General features: G+C 38.9%; 1 protein-coding gene across 6 annotated transcripts in view; it reads left to right on the top strand.

Annotated features, from left to right (window-relative positions):
- The first annotated feature begins 595 nt into the window (after positions 1-595).
- The window catches only part of LYRM9 (LYR motif containing 9), a 56,137-nt gene continuing 35,973 nt past the window's right edge, over positions 596-20,759 (top strand). For 3 of the 6 annotated variants that reach the window (XM_009278264.2, XM_009278267.2, XM_009278266.2), the window contains exons 1-2: positions 596-798; positions 17,958-18,032. The gene's annotated coding sequence lies outside the window, so the exon portion shown is untranslated. Of the gene's footprint in view, positions 799-4,339; positions 4,439-17,957; positions 18,033-20,759 lie in introns of those variants that run through there. The other 3 variants (XM_019471808.1, XM_009278269.2, XM_009278265.2) reach the window with 3 other exon arrangements.

Below are 20,759 nucleotides of genomic sequence, written 5' to 3'. Positions count from 1 at the left end.
CATAGGACTCGGCCGCTGCAGAGACCGCCTGACTCGGTCCCGCCCCCTTGACCCCCACCGCCCAATCACCGCGCGCCTCCGCGCCCAGAGCTGGCGAGACCCCGCGAGATTCCCTCACCTCATACAACCCTCACCTCGGGTGGCCCCGCCTTCTTCGCTTTTCCTGCCAATCACATGGTGCCGCTCCAGCCTGCTGGCCAATTGACTCTCTCCCTAAGCCGAGTCCCGCCCCCAAGACCTGCCTTTTGCCCAATCGCAGCCTCCTATCCGATCCAATTAGCCAATGAGGAGAAACGAAAGCCCGAAAAGGGGTTACTGGGCCAATAGTACTCGGAGGCGAGGCGGCGCTGTGATTGACAGCTCTCCTCACGAGTGATTAGCGGCGATGGGCGTTAAAGGAGCCGTTGTTCTTCAAATCGCGCCGCGAGGGGCCGTGTGACGCACAAGGAAGACGCTGCGGCGCCCGTCTGCGGGGGGGCAGCCGGCCAATGGGAGGTGGGCAGCCGGCTGATGAGCGGTGGGCGCTGAGGGGTGGCGGCGGGAAGCGGAGCGGGAGCTGGGGTGAGGGCCGGGGGGAGCGCCGCTGCGCTCGGGGGGGCCCTGTGCTCGCTGTCCGCTATCGTGGCTCTCCCGGGGCCCTCTGGCCGGCCGCCCCCGGGGCGGCGGCGGTGGGGCCCCCAGGGCTGTGCTGGCTCCGGGGTGAGCCGGCTCTCCTCCCCGCCCAGGGCCGAGCAAGGGAAGAGGAGCTCGGTTTCCTGAGGTAGATGTTTTTGCCTCAGCCCCGCTCTCCAGAGGAAGGTGATTACTAAAGCTGTCTTTCACAAAAGAAGCTTGCCTGACTCAGCTAACGGAAAGGCGAATGTGCTTTAAAGACGGGGGCTGGCCTCGAAATTGGGGGGGGGCGTGTTTTGGGGTTTTTTTTTGGTTTTTTGCTTCGATTTGAAGACCAGCAGGTAAAGCTTGAAGGCTTTACCTTAAAGGCTTGAAGCAGGTGAGACAGGGGAAAGTGCGGAGGGCTGGCACTGAGGGCCTGAGCCTCGTCTGTAGGCTCCAGAAGCAGGTGGAAAGGACGGTGTCGCGCTGTGGGATGAGCGTCCCTCTTCCCTTCCATCAGGAGGAAAAAAAATCAGAGGTTTTGGATCTTATCAGCAGATAGCTAGCAGCAGATACTATAGCCAACTCTCCTCTAAGCCTGTTTTTCTGAGGCTTGCTGCAGCATGCTCATTAACACGCTCAGAAGTTACGTTTCAGATGTGAAGTACGTGTTAACCCAGGACCAAAATACTTTTTGCCGTTTGTTGTTTTAGTTCACTTACGCCGTTAATCTGCATGCTTGGGGAATGCAGTGTGGTTCTTTAAAGCACAAGTCTTCCCTAAAACATAGAGATGAATAAAAATTTGATAGTTTTAACACTTTCCACTTTCTTGTGTGACTATTAATCGTAACTAGGAGTTTTCTGAAGTAGAACTATTAATTAGATATCAGAGCCTTACCCATGATGATAGCAGAGTTAAATTAACTGTGATGGTGATAAAGAGGTTCCTTCATATGATTAAATTGGGTGAGCAGTTCCAGAGGAAATAAATGACTGATGGTGAATCTGTATGTGCCCCTGTTACGGGTGAGCTGACAGCCTTTCCTTCTCTGCATCTGGCTCCTGTCTGAACAGAGGAAAAATGACTAGCAGAACTATAATAGTACCACTGCATTGCTGAAGTTTTACCAACAAATCCCTCATGGTACAATATCAAGTACTGTGATCTGTCTTTTCTGTATGTCTAAAAACTGAACCACATGATTGGACTTCTATACAGCATGGGGGGAAGGAGACTATAAGTGTGAAAGCTTGTTGCAATTCCTAAAACTTGAGTGCAAAATCTTTTTAAGAATGGGTTTTGTATACTTTTTGTCTGCTCTTTGAGAATGTAAACAAGAAAAGTCTTGCAGGAATTAAGACAAGTTTCTTTGTTAAAACTGTTTCTGTTGCATTTTGAAATGTTGTTAGCTAATATTCCAGTCTGGAATTATAGTAGAGTTTTGCTATCATGTCACAGTTGGGGTTTTGTTTTTTTTTTTTTTAAAAGTAAGCAAGAGTAGATTTGGTTTACAGCAGTTTTATAATATTACGTATTGGAAGAAGAGACAGAATACTTGTTTAGAACTTGTAATTCTAGCTGTCTGTTTGAAGTTTTCATTGAAGTTGATAACAAACTGCTAATGTGAATATGAATATGGCACGCACCAAGGATTCTTTTGGTCTCTGCTTCCCCTCAAGCTCTGGAGAGGTACGGTGTGGTGTGTGGGACAATGGAAGGAAGTGGATACAAAGTAGGTTGGGTGGGCCTGGGCATAGGGGAGTGCTGTGAGGACTGGAAGGCTTTTAAAACTCCCACACTTTTTCATTATAGACTTTTTTTTTCTTTCTCTTATTGCAAAATCTTTCCAAGTAGTAATATTGAGCAATTGCCTAATAATCATTGTATGGAAACTTGGGTTCTAAATGTATTTGCAGATTAATGTCTCAGTGGCATTATTCAGGTCCAAATATAGAATGTCATCTTAATTTTTTTTTTGTCAGGTACATTACTGAGTTAATTGGTTTGCATGTCTTTAAACAATTGATTTTCAGTAGAGTTTAAGTTTTACTGGTGTATTTGCTGAAAGTCAGTCATCTTCAACTGCACATTGGGAAGAAAAGGGAAGGAAGAAATTATTTATCTTGCTCTTGCCACTGGACTATAGTTGAATTTATGGTCATAAACAAAGTGTTCAGTGATATGGAAAAAGTCAACCTGTTTCTAGCATAAACTGAAAGTCTTGTAATGACCGCTTATTGAGAAGTGTTCATAGGCATGTGCAGTTCTGGTGACTAATTTAGGAGCCTAATCTCTGCAGGCTCCTTATTGTTAAAGGGTAAAGAGGGTATACTGTGTTGCTGTCTGGAGGAGTCTAATTTAGGTGTGTCCAGACATCACCTTAACATTTCATTCCCCGTGGACTATATGGAGCCTTTGGAGAGAAGCTTCTGAACAGCAATGTTTAATATTAAGCAGGGTGTTTTCACCTACTCATTTTTGCAGTGGATAGGGAATAATTCAGGCCTAGGTCTCTGGTAGCATATTTTAAAGCTTTGTGTAGCCATCTCCCCTGGCGCAGCTTGTGTCCCTGAGAACCTGTTCTTTCAAGTATTGTGCTTGTGAAAAGATGGGAATTGGATCCACTTCTCATTAGTGTTTAAAGCATCTGTTTACGCTTCCTCATGAGCAAACCAATTGCCAATTAACCTGAGGGAAGTACCAGCTGAAGCTCATGTTGTTTCTTTATCCTTATTATTTTAAGGAAGGATCAACATAATGGGGATTGTACTCAGCACCTTTGCCATGGTTGAGGATGTTACATATGTGCAGCTTTCCATTGCAAGTATCACATGGTGCATTACAATATCATGAATGGTTGCCTGTATTTTTATGAAAAACAGACTTCTTTAGAGAATAATACCACAGGTAAACTGTTGAAAAAGTTTTGTATTTTTTGATGCCCCTTTTCTTTATGGTTATCATCAAACACCAACCATCTCAAGTTTTTGGATAGAGGTTATCTTTAGTAAATCTCAAAGAAAAAAGGAACCAGTTCCATCAGCGCAGACAGCCTTCAGTCTGACTGCTTGCTTTATTGCCACCAAGTGATCTGGGGCAACTCCTAGGTCCACTATTTGGTGAGTAGGGTTAGTTGCCTGAACCAGAACATTACATCCAGCATAAAGAGTTTCTCCCCACACACCTTTGTCTAAACGTACTGACTTCCTATTGATTTGTCATATAACCTTTATAAGCTTTAGCGAATCAAATACATGGTGACTTCATTTTTGGCTGTAGATTAGTAAATAAATGTCTTGTCTTAGAAACACTCTAAATGTGTTGTTAGACACTGTCACATATAGATTAATTTTCAGCAGTGAGAGCAAAAGAAATGAACTGGGTTGCAGTCCTGGCATTGTGAGCAGTTTTCCTCACAGCTCTTGACTGGACTACTACAAACCATGCTTTCCAATTTCCATGTCTGTAAAGTGTAAGTAAAATCTGGGAGCCACTTTTTTATTTATTTTAGTTTAACTAAATGCTGCAACCATATTATGCATCTTTTATTTGCCCCTTTTAAGTTGAACCAGCTCTTTTCAATGAGGTGAGAGACTGGTGAGATGGCAGCTGAAGGGATACGCTTATCTTACATGTCCATATGGAGTTATGTCAGATGCCAGTGTTGAACGACCCACCCTAACAAGTATATCTTCCTTCCACACTGGGTTTATAAACACTTTTAATTGGTGTCCCTGGCCTCTGTCATGCTGTGAAGCTTAAGACTGTCAGTTCAACTGCTTTTTAGGCACTTCATGCTATGAAAGTTAAGGGGGACAAGATCCAGTTGATTCATATGGAGGTATGTTTAAGGAAAAAAAACTTTCAAAAGAATATTAAGGAAACATGAAACTTGCAGACAAAGTCCTCAACTTCTAATAGACCCTTTGTTTCCTCATACAGGTCTGTTACTTGAAAGTGTTACCTATGAGTTATATGAATCACTCCTACTGAGGGCTGCAGAGGGAATTAGTTGTGTTCTATTGTAAGTCAGTGCTTCCTTGTTATTTAATGCCCCTGTATAAGAAGCATAAGTCTGCTGAGGGGGAGCTCATTACAGAGCTGGCTCATACAACTTTGAGCAAGAGTGTTCTGTGAGTAGTTCTAATGAGCTTGAGCTGCTTGATGGGTGAGTTGGCAAAATCTAACCATAGTAATTTGAACTGAGCAGGTAGAGACACTGCTCTAGATCCTGCCAAAGCCCAGTTTGATTGCAGCTAATTTGTCATCCCCAGTGATGCATGGAGGTATGTGATTGGTGACTACTGCTGATGAAACATGACAGATCAATTCCAATCTCTTACTGGTGAAGACAGTTATTCATGGGGACATGCATCTGTCTCTTACTATTTTATTCACAGTAAGAGTGCTGTAAAGCAGTAGCAAGTCTGCTGTTTTGAGTATCAAACACTGAATGCTAGTATATCTAGATTTGTCAGGTGTTCTTTGCTAAACTCATTTAAAAACTACATATAAAAGAAAATACTGTGCATTAGAAATACAGGGCACAGACTTGTCCCTTTTTGAAAATCTACTGTATCAAGTTTAGTCTTTTCTGACTCGAGAGATTTATTTTCCCCTTGGATTTGCCACTTGCTTTGCAGGGGTATAGTCTTTTTGACAGCACTTTGCATAAGGGCAAGGGATGGAAGACAATTTGTAATCAGCCAGTTCTATTTCTTTGATGCTCCTCAGCAGTGTTTTAACCTTAAAATTCTCCACAAAAGTTTGTATTGTATTGCACAGTACAAAATGCTATGGTCCAGTTCCAGACATAGGCTTTGTGGGTTTTTTCCTTGTACCACAAGAACTAGCTGTGAAAACAGGACTCTGAATATTAGAATAAGTCTTTTGATTTCATGGCTGAGTATTGTGCATAGATGTCCTTCAGCACTGTAGGGTTTTTTTGTGACCCTTTAATGCAGAAAAAGTAATGTTAAGTGGAGCAAAGCGTAATAAAACGCTTGCACAGATTTGTCTCTGATCCACAAAAGGGGTACTCTGAGCTGCACTACTGATAATTTATCATGTGGGTGTTTGACAAGCCCACACATACCTTGATATACAACTCTGCAAGTACAGTCCTCAGTATTCTGTAATACCCTGGTAATATTTTATTCATAAATCCTAATGCTGAAGCCCTTAAGGTATCATAAATATGGTGCTAATGCCTGTGAATTTGAGGGGGTTTGGTTAGTCGGATAAATATCATGCTCTAAATAAACTGTGGTCCTAACATACTTCGTGTATATTAATGTTTATTCTGTTGTATCATAGGATTAAAATTCCTGTTAGTGTATATTAGTCCTTTTCTTTGCAAAGAATAATTTTCCAGAATTTCCTCTTTAAAACCTTTTCTCTACAAAACTGGAAAAGAATAAATTAATCTATTAAAAAAATGCAGTGAGGAGCAGGGGGAAATAATATTTTGTTTTAACTTGAATTATTTATAAAGGTTTGTGTCTTAAAGTTTGCAGGGATGGCAATATGACTTCATTTAAGAGGAGAGCAGGGTTCTGCTCGTCTTGTTGAATGAGGGACAAATCCTTGTCCTGCTCTGGGCAATGTACTAAGAAGATAGGGAAAAAACTCAAGTAGTCAAACCAAGTGGATGATGTAGTATAAGCTTGTTAGTCTGTCCAAAAGGCATGTTGACCAAGATGAGCCTCATCTTTGTCTTTAAAGCAGCAGTGTGGGAACTTGGCCGCTTCTTTGAGAAGCGATTAAAATGATGGAATGGTACTTACTTCCATAGAGCTGCATAGATATGACTGAGATATGGGGTAGGGGACAACTGGTGTAAATGACAGCTGGTGTCATCTAAGATACTGCATATCTCTGATGTTGGAGATCAGACTCTACAGGCACTTATGTTGCTTCACTGGCCTGTCAGCCCTGTTTGGCTCTTGCAGTGTAGTTTTTGTGGTGGTCATGTTGCAATTGACAGCTTTGCCCCAAGTTTGTTCAGTATACTGTATGTACAAATATGAAGATCGTGATTAGCACTGGGGCTTGAATTCATCCCAAAGTCTATCACCTCCAAAACACTGAACTCCATACCCTGTAGTGCTTTCTAGCCAAAAGTGTTTTCTTCTGAATTTTCTGAAGCAGTTACTGAATGCTTTGCTCACTGCAGAGCTTAAGCATGAGCTTGGCTTTAACTGGGAGCGCTCAGGTGCTTAAAGTTGGTTTATAATAATTTGCCATTTAAAGACTTCAGCCTGATTGTTTAGCTTTTTCTGTCTCATTTTCCTTCTTGCTGCTAAACACCAGTTGCAGGAGGTAGAAGGGAGGTCTTTATCCCCTGTGGCTTTTTGGAGAAAGTGACAGTTCTGCAGTTCTCTCTGTTCTGCGTTTCTTTGCACCAGAAATGACCCTGCTGCTCTCTGTCACCAGTGTTTCCTTTTATCCCTCTCCTGGCAGCTGTTCTTGCTCCATTTTGATGTTGGAACAGCAAATGAACTCCCTCTGAAGCAAATGTCATGCCAGTAAAGATGTTGAAGCAGCAAGAAAATCATCTCTGTCTCTGAAGACTGAATTGGAGACCTTTGTGAATGAGATATTCTTAAAATAGCTCCACAGCATGTTATCTTCCCTAGAAGGTGGAGAACTGAAAACACCACCACAAGCCACTTGCTTTTGTGTGAGCAGGATCCCTAAATAATGTTCTTTGGAGTAGGGAGAGAAGCAGGTTGCTCACTTTTCCTCCAAATTTGTAGATTTAATCAGAATAGAAAATACTGTTGCTGTGGTGGTATTTTTGGAAACACCATCTTTCAGAGACCTGACTTCCTGCTCTGGTTGTCCCACAGTTAGCTTTTTGTTCTGTCATTGATGCCAGTGACAACAAATTGAACAAAGCAATTGAGTTGATCTGAATTGATTGTATTCTTCTCTGATTGTGTGCCTTGTGCTAAGAGTTTTGTTTGCAACATCATGGCTAATGGTCATGATTATTTCTTGTCCTGCATTCAACTACACTGAAACAAAGTGCTTGCAACAATTTGCTATGTCAGATTAGCTGTATTTTGACCCAATATTCTATAGGTATGATTTAGTTAAGTCCTGGGTAGGAGATTAAACCTTTAGGTGGTTAAGTTCTTGCAGTTGATGATGTACCTGTAAATACCAGTTAGTTTTGTTTGCTCTAGCTTTATAATGATAGCACAAAGTCCAACCTGATTCCGATTCCTCTTCCCCGCTCCCCTGCTTATTTCCAGTTTGGATAGCTTCTTAGTGTTTTTTCATGTAATGACTAATTTTGTCTAGCATAATAGTTCATAAATCCTTCACCGTGTCAGAGTTACTTGAGTCTTGTAATAGACCATATGCATGCATTCAGTATCAAAAAAAAAGAACAATGGGTTATGGAAACACTTAAACAGTAATTTTTAAATTGCGGTCTTTGCAGCAGCACACCTATCCATTACAGCAGGGCAATTTTGAGAGTGCAACTTAAACAGTTTTTCTCTGAGGTACAGAGTAGTGATTATTCTCTGCGGTCTTGCCAATATTACTGTATTTCTTTGTCATACACAACTAGTCAAGATAGGAATACATACAAGACCAAGACATCTGGAAACTAATAGGAAACAACAGACTTGCAGCCTGGTTTATGACAACGTTTCACGCCAGCATTGTCTTCAGAGTGTGATCCTGGTAAACTGGGATAATGTAATGCTATTTAAGCTTAAGATTACATAGAAAATTTGTTAGAATTAGTGCAACTCGAAGCCTGTGCTTTATTAGGTCATCGCAGATGTGAAAAACAAATTTCATATTGACTCCAGAATTATGTCCATATATCTGATATAGACTTTGGTAATGTTTATTTGAAATGGATTGTCTGAAGCCAAATCCTTGCCTAGTTCATGTAAGTCAGCATGGCTTCTTTCAAACTGACCTCCATGCTGTTTTTTGTTTTGGATCTTTTCTGAAAGCAATGTTCTTTAACTGTGTTATGATGGAAATAGTTTAAAGATCAGTTTTTTGTGCAGTGTGATCTATGGAGCCATTCAATGCTCTGTTTTCCATGTGCTTTATTTAATTTCTGTCAGGTTGTTCAATGGGTGTTTTGTACTAACGCTACCTGTCTGAGCCTGTTGTGTTTGTGTTGGAGCTGGTGAACCACCTGCCCAAGTTATTAACTTACATTGGTTATTTTTACCATAGGTTTACATCCCTTTTGATGCTTTGGGCTCATATCTGTTGCAGGAAAGTATTTCTTATGTAGAGGTATTAAGTTACATTAAATATTATGGTGTTATTAAAGGATCTGTTCAGTGGAATTTCAAATAACTAATCTCAGGTAATCAACAATAAATGTAGAGCCAAAACCTTTTTACCTTTACTGCTTTTCTTCCACAGTATTGTTAATGAAATAACAGAAACCAATATTTCTCCAGGCAAAAAACACTGTGTAATTTTAATCTGTGTGTGACAGTACATGTATATATTTTCCAAGAGTTGCATCACCATTTGCTGCTTGTTTAAACATGTCACATGTTTAGTGACCTTGTTCTTCTGTGTGATCCACTGTTTCTGGAGTAAAAACTAGCTAAAAATAATACCAAGCCAGAAGTTGAGTAGAGTTGCTCTAAATAACCCTTGCTGAGGATCTGGGCAACCATGGCCTCTATGGATAGCAGAGATTCTCAGCTGGTGTAATGTAAAATACTTTGTATAGGCAAAACCCTCAAGGAAACTGATTAATGTGTGATAATAAAGCCGATGTGGTTCTAGCCCTATGCAGTCTATTACAGTTTGGATACATTCTTTGGACTGCTCTTGCTGCTAGGTGCTTTTGATTCACTTGTTTTCTGCAGCATACCTCTAATATTAGTGGATTATTTGATTTGCACAGTGTGACCATGGGCACAGTTATTTGTTTATGATGTTCTTAAATATGGTGAGTGTAATGTCAGGCATAGAGGTGAAGATCAGGAGGCTTATCAGTCAGGGCAAATCTCTGACAGTAACCACATAATTTACACCTCAGTTTTATGTTGGGTAAGCACATTTGCTTAATTCAGCATCAAGTTTACATGTCATGCAATCCAGTTGCTGTCTCGATTCAAACCTACTAGATAAGAAAGATAAAGGGTTAGGAAATAATGTTCATTTACATGTAACCTGGGAATTACTGGTTCAGGTGACTGGAAGGTCTGTTTCTTTGGTTAGACAGACAACAATCATTATGTTGTACATGGAGAATTTTGTTAGTTTAAGAGCTCTTGCTGATATTTTTCCACCCGAATGATCAGCTAGGTTCGGGTGTTTGATTTCCTGATAGCCTCAGGAGAGCCCCTGTCAACATTCAGTCTTAGCAGCAGAACACAGTAAAAAGGTATAGCATGAGCTACTCTGGCTATAACATCTGTTGTCTTTGCTCTGAATGTATTGCAGTGCTCTCTTTCTGAAGTCCAAGAAACTTTAACATGTTTTACACAAATCATGCAGATGAAACAATACTCCATGTGAGGTACACTTTGAGAGTTCGTTAGTTATGCTGTTGCTTCACATAATCCTGTACTTGAAATCAGATGTTTTTGAAGAAAATAAATCGTGTTGTATGTACTTGGGAGCAAAAAATGCACACCTCACATGTAACAAACAAAATAACAACAGTTAATATGTATATCAAAAAATGATTGTAACGAATGGAGTACCTGTTTTAGGGAATTGAGTAATCTGTATAGGAGTGGGCAGTAAAATTAATCAGGAAAAGTCTGATACAACAGTTTGCCAGAAACATGAAGAGCATCTTCTACAGGTCTGTGAATATCTGAATACTTTTATTTTTCTTGGACTCAGTGGAAGGGGAATTGATAAATAAAAGTACTAGATGCAAAAATGAAATCACTAATTGAAGTACACAGACTTTTTATAGCAAACAGTTTCATAATTATATTCATATCATAAGTTTAAATAGAAATATTAAAAATTTGACATCTTCAATTTTTCACCTTTTGTGTGAAGGTGGAAATAATTGACGGAAATAATTAGCATTACTGGTAGAAACACAAAGCTTTCTAAGTTCTTTCAGTTGTTTTAAGAATTAATGTTTTTCCTAATCCTGCTTTTTGACATGATAATATCCCTTTAAGGGCTTTCTTTACCAGATCAATTCCTTTCCTATTAGGAGAACTAAAGCTTTTCAGCTGTCCATCCAACTTATCCTTCTGGACTAAATTTCTCATATCAAGATAACCAACAGGAATACTCCCCTCAGGAGATTTGTATCAATTAGTTATGCATCACTAATTTCTGTGGTATTGGTGGACCAGTCAGTTGCAAGAAAGCTTTTTTGTAAACTGTTATGGCTGTTGGGGGGTTTTCTTTATTTTTTTGGTGAGGATTTTTGTTTGTTTTGAAATGTATCTTTTACATGGCAGCTATTGAAAACCTGCAGATTTATACATGTGCATGAAGAAATATGGGGTAGCTTTAGACAGCTCCTTTTGGGATGTTAATTGCCTGCAGATTTCACGTAGTACTAATGAGGCCGTGTTATACACAGCTAAGCAAATTTATTCTGAAAATACTTATGATGGAGAATATGTCATCCAACAGATACAGGGCTCTCAAAGTGCAACAGTCATTTGTAGCTGTTGCATAAATCTCCTGTGTCTATCGGTGTATGTGTGCCTGCTACCACTGTGATGGCACTCTGTCTTAAATATATCAGTCTGAATTCCAAGCATCCTAAAGGCTGCTGGTAACTTTTCTTTTCCCCTATGGTCTTAATGATATTCAATTTAATTCACTGTAAAGGAAAGTGGGATGTAAAAATTCTGTAAATGAGACTCTGGGGTGACATAGTAGCAGTCTGGCATTAAAAAGAAGGGGGTGCAGTCTAAAGAGAAACTGTATCTAGATGACAGTCGCAATTCAGAAGCCACTGTTGCAGCCTTATATACCAATGTATATGATGAAGAGGAGGTGGCTCTCTTGTTCTAACATGCACTAAGCCTTTTTTTGCAGTGTGATGCTATGCTGCCCAGCAGATCGTAGAGGATCTATACAGCATCAAAATTTTCACATCCATCACATGTAAAATTTTCTGAATTGCTTCTGATAAGTAGTTGGACATTATTTAGGTTCCTGTTGTTTAGTAGGGGACTTGGATGTTATCAATGAAGCACTTGCTTAGCCTTCACATACTGTGCTTCTGCTGCCCTTGCCTGGAAGCCTTGTCAATGGATTTCACTACATAGGTTTGTGCATGTATTTATTTCTGGGTTGGGGTTTTTTTTTTGGGGGGGGGTGGGGGCAGCGGTGTGCTGTATGTGAAAAGACTGACTTGGTGAGAGCTAAGCGTGTATCAATTGCATTTTATACTCTGTAGCCACAGCACTGGCACTGCTTACATCCCTGGTGTCTCTCCAGCTCCTCAACATCACTGACCAAGTTTAGGAAAGTGGAAAGAAACCATTGTGCTATATTGATAATGTGAGTGGCAAATGCAATCTAGCAGGAAAGCAGGTTATTCCCCAGCTGGAATGCAGACCAGGCTTCAGTTAATCCCTCTTTTAGCCAGAGAAAGGTGGTTTTAATATATTTATTGTGCATTTGGTTGTTTTTTCAGCACTGATATATCTGCAAATGCTGTAGCACTGTTAGTCTTTTACTATCCATTTGCCATATCAGCAGGTGTATCAGGACATGAAGCTGTTTTCAGTCGCTCAAGTCTAATCCCAAGTAGTGCCATAGGATCTTGTGAATTGCTCTAGGTTTATACAGAAGTAAATGGCAGCATAACATGTCATTTTTAAGAACCTGCTACCACCTGTCTTAGGATTTTTTTAGACAGCTGAATTTCTTCTTACTGATGTTAAAGACAAAACTAATTTGATATGATTATTAGAGAAGGAAAATTAAAAGGACAAAATCAAACAGGAAGCTCATTAAAATGGAAACACTGAAATAACTGGGTAATTTGGCATTGATTTTGTCCTCACCCCCTCACTTACTTTATGAGCAGTTTTGTATTAAAAGTAACATGCCTGGAGGATGATGCTCCAACATCTGTTATTGCTGAAACAAAATTATTTGCTTGGTTTTTTCCTCTCCCCACATTCTTCCAACATCTGCATGTATAGATCTGTCCTGTATATTAATCGTGTCTAACACTGCTCCTTTCCAGGGAAAATGCATCAAAGGGTGTGGGATCCTCTCTTCGGTTAGGAGGGGAATGTTTTAGTGTGGGATTGTATTGCCATTCACTTTCCTTACATATTAGGTGACTGACTGTGAAACAGGATAATGTGAATGAGGACTCTGAGGGCTGCTAGCATGAAGGCCATGCATAGCTATGTTGCTCTCAAGTGTGTTTATGTGAAACAAAAGTTTACAGGCTATGGTCTGTCTGTCTTCTGAAATGTTAGTGTCACCTTTTGTGATTAAAACTATGCAAATAATTTTCCTTCTTTTCTTTTCTCAGAATGTTTGCAGGTAAATCACCGTTTTTAAAAGTATTACACATTGAAAATGCTCAATAATTGTGTTGGGATTTTGATTTTTTCACTTTATAGGTTGATCCAATAAACTGATTATAAATCTATCTTGCTGAATGTTTGCTATTTCAATCACTCTGGCTGTGATTATTCTGATAGGAAGCAATATGGTTGCATGTACCAATTTTAAGATTCAGTTTATTTATGAATGTGACTTTATTGCTTCTCCTCAGTATTTGTACTATAAAAATACAATTGTGTAAAGGTTCATAGCAAGAAAATAGAAAAAGCTGAACAATAGATGTGAAATAATATTTGGAAATATTTTCTGATCTCTATCATGATGTTAATTGTGTCTCCCAGTCTTCAAACTACGCTGTAGTTGGGAAAGCACATGCTTAAATCCATTCCTATCCAGGAAAATGCTTGAGCTTAATTTTAAGCATGTGCATAAGTTATATTAGTTAAATGACTCATAACCATTTGCTTAAATCCTATCCAGTGTTAGACTGACTATATTAGAATTGCAATGTAAATACTGCAGGAAACAAGATAAATATGGGTGTCTGGTCTGCTATTAACTTATTGCTGATTTTGACTTTTACAGTCATTTTTATGGTATACAGTTGAAATCAGAAAAGAATGGAAATTTCAACTAATTTTTTAATATACTGAAACATATTAAGTTACACAAAAGAATCCATATTATAGTAATCCTGCATATATACAGGAAAAGAATACCCAGTGTGCATGGCAGATGGTTTCAAAGGAAATCCTCAAGAGCTAGGATTAAAAAGCAATTTTCAGCAAGTTTAAAATGGGTCTCCATATTTGGGTCACAGATATTAAGTCTTTCATTGCAAACAAATGAGGGAGAAGTCTTGTTGGATTATTATGGAAATGTTTCTCAATAAATGCTGACCAGTGTGCACTGTGGAAGAAAGAAATGAGAATGTCAGTTGATTCCACTTCTGATGCTTTTCTATCAGTAGTGGGAAGTAGAGTTCTGATATCAGAGGCAGTGGTATGTTGCGAGTAAATGGGATTCATTGTTTGGCTAACAAACACTGGCAAGCCTTTTAAAAATAATGTGTATATGGCTTCAATTTTTGTCTGCCCACTGAAGCAAATTTACATAAAGACAAACACAAAACCTGAAGAACAAAATATAAAGAATGATCTTGATTTTGTTGTTCTGGGTCTGCAAAGTTGGAATTTTTAAGGAAACCCAAGGTATAAAGGTACCTAAATCCCATTTTGTTTCAGATTTCCGAACTCTGTTCCTGCCCCTGCCAATTTTCATTGATTTCATTGGCCTTTGTATCGAACTTCATATTTTTATACTGCAGTAGAGATGTGTGGATAATCCTGCTCCTCTCTCCTACCCATTGCCTTTTATTTTAAACTTTCTGGTAAATAATTTTTGGTGTGTTAGAAATGACACTTATACCTGTTTACATTTAGTAAAGTATACTTAATCACTGTTTATTAAAGTGTAAAGACTTTTCATGTAGCTTTTTTATATTCCTTTTGGGTATGGCAAGCGTGCCTGATATATGATAAGTAAGAAACTGAACAGCAATACTTTTGTTCAGTCATAGACAGGAATGAACATGGGCTCCAAGTTTTGCTTGGAAGTATGTCTGCACTTACAAACAGAAAGCAAGCCCATGTTTTCTCAAACATGTTTTAGGGGCACACCAGAACTTGATTTTCTTAATTTTATTTTAAAAGGTTCTATTCTAAAGTAAACAGTACCATGTGAACATTGTTCCAGGCTGCAGCTGTTTATGTTGGTGGTGTTCAAACATCCAGAAATATTATCATCAATATGATGCATAAAAGTGATTGAGTGCAGATCAGCTTTATATTCTAAGAGCAATAAAAGACACTGGGCTTTTAGTTGGTATATGTAGCGCAGCAAGTTGGAGATTACTGGCTTTAACTTATACCAGCTAGTAAATGTGTTCATTCACATCAGTGCTCCTTTATACGCTTCTGGCAGTGTAAAGGAACCTCAAGTTTGACATGAACTAACTTTTCTTTTAAAAGACTTTTCTATTTCCAAAGTAGAAATTCAAGTTAGGCCTTAAGCAATGTTTAGCACTAAACAATGAAATATAGCAACTGATATTATTTTATTGTGTTCGCAAAGCTCAGCTGGGTATATTTTGAGTAGATTTGGAAAGCTTTCTGAGCAAAGGTGCCTGATGCTCTAAGTGAATTGTAGAAGTAATTGCTGGCTTAAATTTCAGTCTATGGAGAAGTTAATTGCATTGCTCTTTGGCTATTATATTGGTGACGTGTTAACAGCAAAGGACAATGTACTTCTGAAAGGGCATCATAAATGTCCTAGTGGGATAACTAACTGCGGGTATATCTACAAAATGTTAATTAACAATGCTAAATTATAGGTGTTTGCGGGACTGATCTAAGGTAGATACCTGCTATTCCGAAAAGAAAATTCACATGATGGATGAAAATAATGTTATCAGGCAGCTTTCAATGTTCAGTTCTTGTACCAAAACTAGAAAGCTTCAGTGGACTCAGGATTGGCTTTTAGTTCAAGTTCAGTCTGTTCTTCTAGGTCCTTGTTTTACATCACCTCCTATGGGAAGTTTACCTGGGTGCATCATGATATGACAAGACCTTCATGTGATCTCACCAGTGTTTTTTATCTTAGCATAATCTGTGTTTCAGATGATTATTCCAGCAAAAGGGAAACATTTAGTCTTTTCAATTGTAACAATTGGCTCTTAAAATACTTGAGGCATCAGGACAATGTATAAGCTTAAGGAAGAGTTTGAAGTGGAACATGGAAGTGGGTTAGTGGATGTTTGCAGAGCACTCCTCCATAGCATGGGAACAGCACAGAAGAGAGCTTTGAGATAGTCGTTACAGTAAAAATTTTACAAGTAAACGGTGGAAGTTTAGTATTACAGGCTAATTAGAGGCAGAATTCCACATCTTGGTGTTAGAGATGAGTGAGGAGAGAATGTGCTATCAAGAACTTGGAAATGAAAGTAAAGTAACTTCTGTTTATGTAATAAAAGGGAGAAGCAGTAAGGGAATGCAAAGAGAGCCTGATGTAGATGAAACAATGAATTAGGAAAACATTTTATAGCATAGATGAACAATAGTAGGACAACACTGAATCCAAAGAAAGGGGCACTGGATGCTCAAGATGCAGACTGAGAATCTGGATGGCAGTGTTAATTGTGTGAATGGATGACAAAGGCTTTGCCTCAGATGTCTTGCAAGAAAAGGATACATAGGCCTTAGCTGCAAACAAAGCATATCCTATGAACGTAACCAAAGTGTGATTTTTTTTGAATGCTTAATTCTTGGAACCCATGTTCCCAATGTAACTATGTGCCTTCAGAGGGCAATTATGAGTGCCTAAATTAGGTATCAAAAATTGCATATCCCAAGCTGTTGTCAACCATCATGTGTCGCCAAGTTATGATACTATTAATACTTGGAAAAAAAAAAATCACCCATGACAACAGTTATCTTTGATCTGCATGTTTGTAAATGTAGTTCAGAATTTTGCCTTAGATTTTTCAAAGACTTGCATCTTTCAAAGGGAGGCATAATAGATCAGTTCAGATTCTTCTGTCATTGTTACCTTCCAGGACTTCTGTTTCAAGTGGTTTCTGAAAGTTTCTGTGAAGTACCAGATGATCTGAGATAAGACCTGATCCAGATGTCTTTGGATAGTCAGAGCAATCCATTCTTTTGACTTCAACAAACTTAATCATAAGTTCTAAATAAAGGAATTGGTGTTGACTTTAGAGAACTGGTTGATTTCCTTTACTCACTGTACAATTAAGTATTCGATAAAGCGGGAGTTTCTTGTATGGAGTCAATTGTCTCATGGGTCAAAAGCAGTTTTTTGTCAGGGCAAAACACAATGGAAGGGGGAGTAAGTTCATGCAGATCCCCAAAAGATTAGACAGACAGGTAGAAAACAGAAGCCTGAATTCTCCTGTTAGGGGCCAAATGAGAGTCATCCAGAAACTACACCAAGGTGCACCTCTGAAGCAATGTGTGATGTGCCGTTAAAATGTGTTAAAAAAAATACTGTAAAAGGGAAGATTCTCAGATGTTGTTTGTCTGCTAGAGCTGTGAAAATGTGCTACTTTGTGTTGTGCATTGTTTGTTTTCAGTTAAAATAATAACTCTCAGGGAAGTAATTCCTAGTTTTCTGCAGCTTTCTTGGAGATGATTTTTTGAAAGTGAAGGTCGGTACTGCAAGCAGGGTATTGTTCAAGAAATTATTCCCTTTGCTTCTTCCTGCAGAAGTATACTTGGGCATTTTGAGATGAGGTTGCACCACTATGGCAGTGGGAATAGAAAGCCAAATAACCATCCAGGCCTAATACTTCTTAAATTCTACTGAGGAGCTACCAGGCTGTCCTAATGTTGATAAATTTTTTTCCAAAGCAACATTCTGCTCTCTGACAAGTATGTAAATCTCTGTGAAATTATTATGTCATTGTACAGAGTTCTGAATACTAGAAACTATGGCCTTTCAAAGTAGTTAAATGCTTTCTTACCTTCAGAAACTCTTAACAGGAAACACTGAAGGTTCAGTTCCACTCAGTGCTTTGCAATTTCTCTCTACTTATATCTTTTTGTAGTGTATATTTATTAAAAAGTGTTTTCTGAGTAGATTACTGAAAGCAATAACCTATTCCTATCAAGGCCGTGAATTCATGTTTAATGTAATTAGTTAGACAAAAGTGAAAGCTTACGTACTGATAAAATGTGCTATAGATGGGCTTCTCTGCACTTCTTTATTGATGGTACTTTAAGTAGTGAGTTGAGGAGAAACAGATAATGAAAATTGATTCTTCTCTGCAGGTCTCTCTTGCTTGCTGTTGGGCTTTGACAGACCTAATCTCCGAAGATAATTAAAGTTCCTTTGTGCTGAATGCTGTAAGTGATTTTTTGTTTGTTTTATGGAAATTGTTAGGAGCCTATTTGCCTCAAGTAGGGGAAAAAAGGTGAAAATGCCAAAATTGCAAACAAATGGTAGAAATGAAGTTGGTGCAGATTTGTTAAATGACTGTACATTTTTGCTGGAGATATTTCTAAACAACATTTTGTATTCAGGAACACCCCTGTCTCCATTCCAGCCGTGCTGATAAATGCAGTAGCAGAACCCTAATTGCAAATTGCCAGTAAAGATACCAAAGGAAACAATATTTTCATACTTCTGTCAGGACTACAATTAGATCAGTAATCTCAGGATGGTGGAGGGAGTCTGCTGTTGCTGTGTGTTTTGTATTTGGTTGAGAATAAACACCTGAAGTATCAGTATAGTATCTTTACTAGAATATCATGTAGAGAAGTCAGAGGGGTGATAAAACTTGTGAATGAAAAATTTTCCCATTGGTAATGACACAGGGTGGTGGCCCTGGCTGTTATTTAGCATAACAGTTGTTTGAATTTCAGGTGCCATGATAACATAGGAGAAGACTTAAAATACGTCTTTACTGTTTAATAGACTTCTCACAGGAGCAGACTTGCATGCTTTAAACCCTGTAAATATAGAAGTGTGGCTTCTGGAGCATCTGGGATATAATACCCCCCATAGTACATGGAATCCAGCAATTGTATCTGGTAGGCTACTGCAGGGAGGCAGAATGTGGGTAGGAGGCTGGAAACACAATGCCATGGTTTTGACCTTGTTTCAGCATCCCTTTAGTATCCTTAGGACACAGCTCTCTGCTGATTCTATAATTAATAGTTATGCGTGTTGCTAATGACACATTCTTATTTCTACAAGAGTGTCTTTAAAACAGTTGATATTCTTGCACCAGTGAAAACATGCAAAGAGCTCTTCATACCCCCATTTTTTCCCCAAAGCTGTGGGAACAATTTTCTGGCTTGTAGAACAAAGAAATTAGAACAAATTACATAGCCAACATCTGCACCTGGCTCACTTAAGTGAATATTTGGCATAGATGCTAAATTATCTTCTGCCAAGAGAGCCTTGCCGATACAGTTGTTCAGGGATGAAGATGTGATAATGTCTCTTCCTTTTTGGTTCACTAAAGCTATTTTCTTGATTTGTCAAAGTCAATTTTGCTGGAAAGGAAACTATCTTTTTACTTTTAAATATCAGAGGTTAATTAATGGTTAATCAAACTTTTTCTAACCAACCATGTTAAGATTATGATAGTGTATCACTTTAGTTCCAATGGCAGACACATCACATATGGGTTGCCATTTTGATGGCTTTGAATGGTAATCTGACCCATAAACACTGAAGCATAATATGCAAACTGATTTTTTTCTGGCCTGCCCTATTATTGATGCCATCTGTGTTAGGATGGAAGTGAGCCTGCTCAAAATGTGGTCTGCCAGTTTTAAGCAGAGTGGTAGTGCCAATCACAGATGGATTTAAAAGAATAGCCTCATGTGAACAAGAAGAGAAGGAAGATTCTCCTGAGAGCAGGAAGTTTCACTTGAAAGCATATTATGTCTGTTAAATCCTGTGACCTATGGAACATCCATCAGACCTTTCCGTGAATTCTTCACATGGATTAAGTAAACTAACTTTCTAAAAATCAAGAAAAAACCCTCAACTTCCAAATGTTGCTCTCCCTCCCACCACTGCCTTCTATTGTCATCCATAATGGAATACAGTGCAGGAAGCTGACAGTATCTGATCCTGTCAAGTATTTGCAGTGTATCCATTCAGCAAAACCAATCACAGTAAATGGTTTTGTAAGTTTTGTAGATATGTGTCTTTAATCTGCTGTATATGCTGTTGAATTCATAGCATTCAGAGCCCTGGGCTGCCATTTCTGAATTCCTGTCTTTGACAGTTAACAAAAATCTATGTTGTAGGTGAAGGTGAGTACCTATCTGCTGCTGATGCATCTCAGCTCAAAAAAATTAAGATATTTAAGCACCTAATTTGCACTGTAGTCAATGAGATCTCAGTTCTCTCATATTCAGTTTGAGAGAGCCTGTACTCTGAAGTTAGAGATTCAATGACCTTGTCTTATGTGTAACCACAAGTGTCTTGGTACCATTTATAATCCAGAGAAACACATTAAATGATTTCACTGGTTAGGAATATGGTCTACAGAAATCTGTTTTTTAATCTCTTTAAATCGATTACATTGTTTGAACGACCATTTGCTTTTGCAGTAAGGAAGCATGTAAAAGAAGGCACTCATCGATGAATGTCATGTTCGTGACACACTTGGACATCCCTCTCAAGTCCTCTTTAAGTCTTTTATTTCCAGGCTAAATAAACACCAATTTTAGCAATGTCTCATCTACTCCCTTTAATTACTGCTGTTGAGAGAAAGTTTCTGCCGATGCAAATGTGCTATTTTGTCATGTCACATCAAATTGCATCAGCCTTATATTTAGGAACAAAAAGAGGGGGAGGCTGAGACAGGATGTGGCTACAAATGGAACCAAAGGGTTTTCTTAAATATAGGCTGAAAATAGACAATTGAGGCAGTGATGCTTTTTCAAGCAAAAATCCATGAAAGGAAAAATCAAGTCTGTGACGACAGAAATGAAAAGCAGGGCTGGGGGTGTGAGAAGAGGGAGTTCTAGGTGGAGGCGTGGGGTGGTGTCAGGGAAAAGCTGATGAACTACTCATTTACGCAAACACCCTTTGCATTGTCAGATTGGTGT

The sequence above is a fragment of the Aptenodytes forsteri genome, unplaced genomic scaffold (genome assembly GCF_000699145.1).
Source record: "Aptenodytes forsteri isolate BGI_AS27 unplaced genomic scaffold, ASM69914v1 Scaffold66, whole genome shotgun sequence".
NCBI lineage: Eukaryota > Metazoa > Chordata > Aves > Sphenisciformes > Spheniscidae > Aptenodytes > Aptenodytes forsteri.
This window is presented reverse-complemented; position numbering and strand designations above follow the sequence as displayed.